Genomic DNA, 7,100 nt, shown 5'->3' on the forward strand with positions numbered 1-7,100 from the left:
GAAAAATATTTGTTTATAGTAACATTATTCCTTTCTTTATTTTTCATAAGATATATTATACATACTTATACCATCTAACCATCTAATGTATTGTTCTAGTTTACCTTTCTGTCATTTTATGGTATAATAACATTGTGTGTATCTGATTTTGCTGAACTGATCCAGAAAAAGTAAAAAATACTTCAGTGAAATTACTAAATCATGACTATGACAAGGCAGAGACCCCGCATACAGTGCGCTCCCCTCCATAAAAACCCCTCAAATGACACCCCACTCAAATGATGGTTAAATGACCGAAAGGCCTTTGATTAACAAATTTTCAAAAAACAATTCAAAATAGATAAACATTTTCCATAAATAACTGAAACAAATAAATAACCATAAATAACCAAATAGCAAATAATTAACATAAATAACAAGTCACATAACAATATAAATACATAAATAGCACATTTTCTTTTAACCTTGACTCAATGAACCCACTCTCCTGGTTACTGGTCCTCGAAGGCCTCCTATACTATAACCCCAAACTTTTTTTGGTCTGCATCGCCGTGATATATATGCTCCCAGCCGCACTACAAGCTCAGGAACGATATCAGCAGCACTCCCAGCCCATTTCAACCAAGACCCATCAACTATCAAAAACCAAAATTCCAGAGAGACCCATACCTATGATGAGCCTCTCACCCCCACTGAAATAGACCAGAAAACCACCTTTCTTCGAGGACCTCACCGCAGCCACAAACCCCAACCTAACCAAATCCCCACCATCACCCAAATACCAGGGAGGGTGGGCGGGAAACTTTCTCCACTCTCCCCGTCCTGCCGTAGAATGATCCTCCCCTTCCGTCCCCCCCCCACTTTTCACTTCTCTTCCCCCTCCCTCAACTACGTCACCCCCTCCCCCTCCCCCCATCACCGTGCTGCAAATTAGTTAACCCTAGCACTGCCTGCTCCCTACCCCTTCCCAGTCATGGAGGCCTTCCACCATCCTTTCACTACGTTCTCCTGCTCCACGCCTCTCTTTCTCACAGTGGGCGAAAAAAGCTTTGATGTACAAGTGCCAGTCATATTGATTCTTTTAACCAACTGCTCCACCGATAAATCTATTTTATTGCATATGGAGATGCTTGAAAAAAGAAATAGAATAAAAAAAAATCCCACCCGCATTTTATTTCAATAAATAACCGTGTTTATTAAATATGAGATCCTAATTTTACCTGCCTGATTGTTTATATGTTACAGAACCAATTTCAACAATAGTGTTTAATAGTTAAATAGAGAAAAAAAAAGATAAAGCCATGGTTCTGTATGAGTTAAGGATAAGATAGGGTTTTTTAGGCACAAGCAGTATGAAAATGTATAAAATTCTAAAGAGTAAGGTTATGCTATACCAAATTTTCTATTATAACAATGGGTCTGAATAAGTCACTACATAAGGAAGTGAAAGGTCTTGTGCCCTAACATGTTTTGCCTATATATGGATTCGTCAGGGGAGGTTACACAGAAAGACACATCATACATGGACTGTATGAATCCAATACATACATGAACTACAAAGAATCCAATTAATCCAAGAAAAAAAAATACAATAAACAGTATGTGCATTATAGTGATTATCAAAAATCATATTTTGTTTAAAGGGTCAAAACATACAGATTGGGACTGATTTATTAAAGCTCTCCAAGGCTGGAGAGGATACACTTTCATCAGTGAAGCTGGGTGATCCAGCAAATCATGTAAACTGGTGGTATGAGATGGGATAGTTTTTTTTTACAGACAATTTATAAAGGAGATAAAGCTTTTAACATATTTTGAAGGACTGCAAGCATCTTCCCCATTCCTTTCTCTCATATACTGGGGTTTATTACACCTTCTCTTTATGTTCCCTGCTCCCTTGCACGGGCAGTAAAGTGACAGTTATACTATTTAGGCTGAAACCAGGGACGCATCTATTGAGATCAACAAATATCTCTAACACCTCCATATACAGAACTCAATACTCATGTTGGATCCATCGGAAGGCAAACAAACCTCATAAGTCAAGTCTATTTTATTTCAAAAGTGGGAAAAAATCTTGAATCCTGATCCCCTAGGGGATTTTTTAAACAATTTACCAAGCTAAGATAATTTCTTTTCCTTTCCTTCCTTTGCACTTTTCTTTCTGCCCCCTTGTCCTTTGCACCTTAAAGTGAATAAAATTGCAGTGAGTTCATCCAATAGACCATTCATACAAGATGATTATATCTCCCCCCAGACATATCTTCTCAAGGGAGTTAAAATTAAGCTCAGCTAATCTTTTCTCATAGGTGAGCTTCTCTATGTTTTTTATTAGTTCAGTTGCCTTTCTCTGCACTTTCTTTATTTTCGTAACATCTTTTTTTGTGAACTGCTGCCCAAGATTGAACTGAATATTCTTTGGGGCAATTCTTTATTCATTCTTCCCTTACAATGTATGATGCATGGATGTGTTTTGCCAACAATTGCATGACTTGACATATACCAGCATTAAACTTCAATTTCAAATTTCCTATATTATATATTATACTTAAATAAAGGAAATGCATACAATGCTTCCTTTATAATCTTGTTTATGTATCATATTTAGTATTTATGATATATATTTTGAGTGGGGATCCATCATTTTTGCTACTTTTGTAATGCCCTAATAAGTATTTGTATTGTTTAGCCTCAACCTTTCTGTTTTATTATACATTTCTTTGCTTATATTTGTATTAATATACATTTCTGAACTTCATTTGCTATTGCTCTGAATAGCCTGGATAGCCTATATCAGGACTGTCCAGGCTCTAATCCTCCAGGGCCAGAATCTGCACACAGTTTCAGTATTTTTCTAACAGACAGCAAACTAACCAAATCCAGCAAACTAAGCACTACTGAAGTTTTTTTTCATATTTTTTTTAATACAAATATAAATACAACATGCAAATTATTACTTTGAACTTGTTCTATTATTTTCAACCCATTAGTGAATGTGCATATTCCAAGTTTTAGCTTACGCAACTTGTAAATTAAAAGTTAATCTGTACATTTAAAAAAGAGAAAAAAAAAGAAAAACGTTGGATTTTTCAAAACAGGTGAGGTGGTTAATTCTTAAGAGAGTCTTTCACCAAGCACAACAGTAATTATGAAAGCTGAATGTACTTTGTGACAGCTGGCAGAAAGAAAAGAAAGAAAAGAAAATAAAGAACCTGAAAATTGCTTTGACTTGAATGCTACTATAAAGTGGATTTATTGATTATTATAGGCAAATATAATATTTGTTAAAGCATGGCAGATGGATTTTCAGATCAAAACTAGTAAAAAACAAAAGAAGAAAAAAAAATAGAACAAAATGTTTTCTTAATACATTCAAATGTGAACAAGCAATCATTTGTGATGACTGCTAAATGCATGATTTAGAAGTTTGTGTCAATCATCATGCCTGCTTCATACAGCGAGCAGTCTTCCCCTCCCAATGCTGTACATTTAAAACATTGCTTGATGAAAGCCAGATAGACAGCCACATTTGTGGTAACTGATATCTGGAAGTAGTTTGACTAAGGCAAACCTGCTTACCTAATATAAAGTGGGACAGGTCAACGCATTGGAATTTTAGAAATTAAATTCTATGTTTACTGCTAAACAATGTGGTCCAAGATGAATAAAATACTCGTCAGATTTTGTTTGTTATAGAAATTCATGTTTTACAAATGTTTGAGGTTAGAAAATTATTCTAGCTACTTTTTCTAGCTACATTTATAAAATTATACATATTTAAGGCTATGTTTAGACTGGTGGTAATGTTGTGGTTTGGTTACTGCTTCCTCATGCCCCACAACTGACTGACAGTTCATACATAATGAATGGGGTACTGGAATGCTCACTGCCGCCCACTGTAAAATAAGCAAATGTTGGCTTTGTAAGAACCAGCAAGGTGTCAGCTGTGCAGAGCTACACCGGCACCACAATACCCAATGCAAGTTTGAACTTGACCCATCAAACCTAATGATTACATGCCTTCAGGTGTAAAGTCATTCTTTGTCCCAGTCTTATTCTATATATTGATTTGTTTTATAATAATATTTATGACTTTTTTTGGAACCCACATAATAAGCAGTGCTTTTAAACCTGGGAAATCACAAAATAAAATGTTAATCTTTTGCCCTTGATGTCAGTATAATAAATTAGGCTCTCTGATGTTTTGCTGGTCTTTTATGATATGTATGCCATATTACTATTTAATGTTAGACTTACATAGACATCTTTTACCAGCCGGTCTTTAGCTTGTACCTTAAGCGTTAGTATTACAGCCTTTCATGGTCAAAGCCAACAATTGTCGTCTTCGGTTTGTTATTTAACAGAGCTTCTACAACTCATTTTTGTCTCATTTGCCTCTATTCAATTGATTCACATTTCATTGAATTGACCCAGTGTTCATGTTGATTCATAGGGGAACTCAAACGCTATTGAAGTCAATAGAGACAAATTCAACCAACATTACACAGAGCAAGGCTCAGCTAACTCAGCTGGCAGGCTGTGGCAGCTGTCGTTGTCTGATGGACAGATTTACTGAACTTTTAATCTTTTCTTTTATTTAAAAAACAAAACAAAAGCAACAATAGTCCCCCCACACAGTATAATTACAAGACCCATCAAAAGTTTGGGTGCTTCCTGGATAGTAAACAGAGATACAAGACAATTTGTGCCTTTTCTCTTATACATAAAAGGTCCTCTGGAATCCATTTTCGCAAAAAAGAAGGGAGCAAAATATATGTATCCTCCTTCCCTTTTGGAAAAAAACAGATCTAAAAAACCTGATCCCCATTACCTGACCACTCCTGTTTTTTATGGGGAGGGGGGCTTAACTTCTACCTAATGAGCACCAGTAAAGAAAACTTTTTTTTTAACCACCTGCATAACAGGTAATATTAATTTAGGAGTACAGAGGACTATTGACCACAAATCACAAGACTACTAGGAAGCTTTTGAAAGACACATTTTATTGGTGGTAATGTGGGTGAGAAAACCTATTACCAGAGGTTACATCTTTATCTCATATAATACTAATAAACTGTTCAGATCACCTCCTGCTATCTGCTTAGATTTAAAAGCAGAAACTTTGCATTATTTTATTTACTTCTAAATATTCAAAAATTCACAGTCATTGGCCAGCACATGTAATCTAGTGTGAAATACATTCAGTTTCATCAAAATGTTTTATTGCCTCTCTGAAAATAAAGATTTCATATTGTATAATATTTTTAAGAGTAAATAATAAGAAAGTTTGGCCGACACATAAAGTCCTTTCTTTCTTTCTTTCAGCAATAATGACAACTAAAGCAATTACGTTGGAATTTATTCTAAGATATATTTCATCAGTTTTTTACTACCCAAATTTGTCATTTCACAGGAGTAAAAAGTAGAACTGGGAATCCAAGCTTGCAGTCTACTCCCTATTGATCAAACGATTTAATATGTTTGATTGGGATCAACCTTTCAACCTTTCTATGTGACACAATGGATGTCCTTTAAAAGGAACGTATGTATAAGGTCAATGACGTATATGCAGTGTTATAAGACAACATCTACTTAATACAATATATTTAAAAGCAAAAATAAAGCATCATTCCTGATTGGTTGATGAGGTGAAACAAGGGGCAAACAACCTTCTAAACCACAGGGCTGGAGAATGAATTAACAATGAACTCAAGGTTTAATATGTAACTATTTCAAAATTGTAATGGCTGCACAACCTGCCAAGTATATGCTATGCATCACCAGAACATATCATTTTCTGCATTAGGCCACTATGGCAGTCCTCTTGTAACAACAGACACTATCAATGTATCAATGTATCAATATATGTTTTTAAATGTGATACATCTTAATTGAATAGGAACAGTTGGGAGAGAGTTTGAGCCTGTGGCAGACCAATCTAGTCAATTGCAAATTTTCCAGTAGCTTTAGCACCCACAGGGAGGAATTCATCTTGACATCAACAAGAATGTCAGCTGAAGTTGAATATATTAATTTAAGACGTGGTGACCCAATTGAACAATGGTGTTTAGGATAGACCAGTTGACAAAATTTGCAGAATCTGCACTGCAGGTGTCTGCCTTCAACCTGCCTGTAGAATATTAGACTTTGATAGACCATAGACAAATCATATTTATACAAAAGTGACAGGAACATCCTTTTGAAAAAAAATGATCTAAACCAGGAATAAAATTCCCCACTTATAAATGTACACATGGTCTTACCGGAACTTCTGTATATAGGATTATGTACAGATGCATCTTGCATTTTTTTGATCAGAAAAGAAACAGTGACCGAAATAGCCTTATCAAAAATGTCATCCAAGTGCAGCTGGAGCGCGGGGATAAGGTAAGAGGGACCCTCAAAGGTACCCAGAGTGTGACTCGGGATTAGCGCTTTTTGCAATTTTTTCCACCCCGAGTCACACTCGGGAATACCGCTAGGGGGGTTAAGCACCAGGTGAACAGGAACTAGCTCCACAGAACTAGGGCCATGGCACAATGGAGACCTGTTGCACACAGAGTGCAGTGTGTGAGCTAGCTAAATAGCCAGGGCTGGTCAAGAGGTTATTTTCTGATTGGCTAGCAGATTGGACGGAGTTGATAAAGCTTGGAAACAGAGGCATGCCCAGTGTCAGGACTGCCCGCATGCGCAAGAGATAGGGGTCTACGATTTAGTGAGGACGAGGTAAGTGTGACAACCTGCACAGATATATCTAAATTTATTGAGGGTAAATTGAACAATGGTGATTACAATGCTTTTTCAAACATGTCACCCTAATGTGGAATATATAGTCTTTTTACCCTTTTATTTAAAAACTTCACTGCATTCCTTGGAAAATTTCTATAGCTGTACAGTAAACCAAATATATTAGGAAATTCCTTTGTATTTCTATGCTGCATCCCACGCCTTTCTGGTATATATTTCTGTGTGTTTTTATTGGATTTTAACAAAAGCACACCATACTATTTCCCTATTTTACTACCAAGCATAAAGATAGTACACTGGACAATGCATAGTTATAAAGCCTACAGGTTGTGAATGTCACCTATAACATATTT

The sequence above is a fragment of the Pyxicephalus adspersus genome, chromosome 1 (genome assembly GCF_032062135.1).
Source record: "Pyxicephalus adspersus chromosome 1, UCB_Pads_2.0, whole genome shotgun sequence".
Classification (NCBI taxonomy): domain Eukaryota; kingdom Metazoa; phylum Chordata; class Amphibia; order Anura; family Pyxicephalidae; genus Pyxicephalus; species Pyxicephalus adspersus.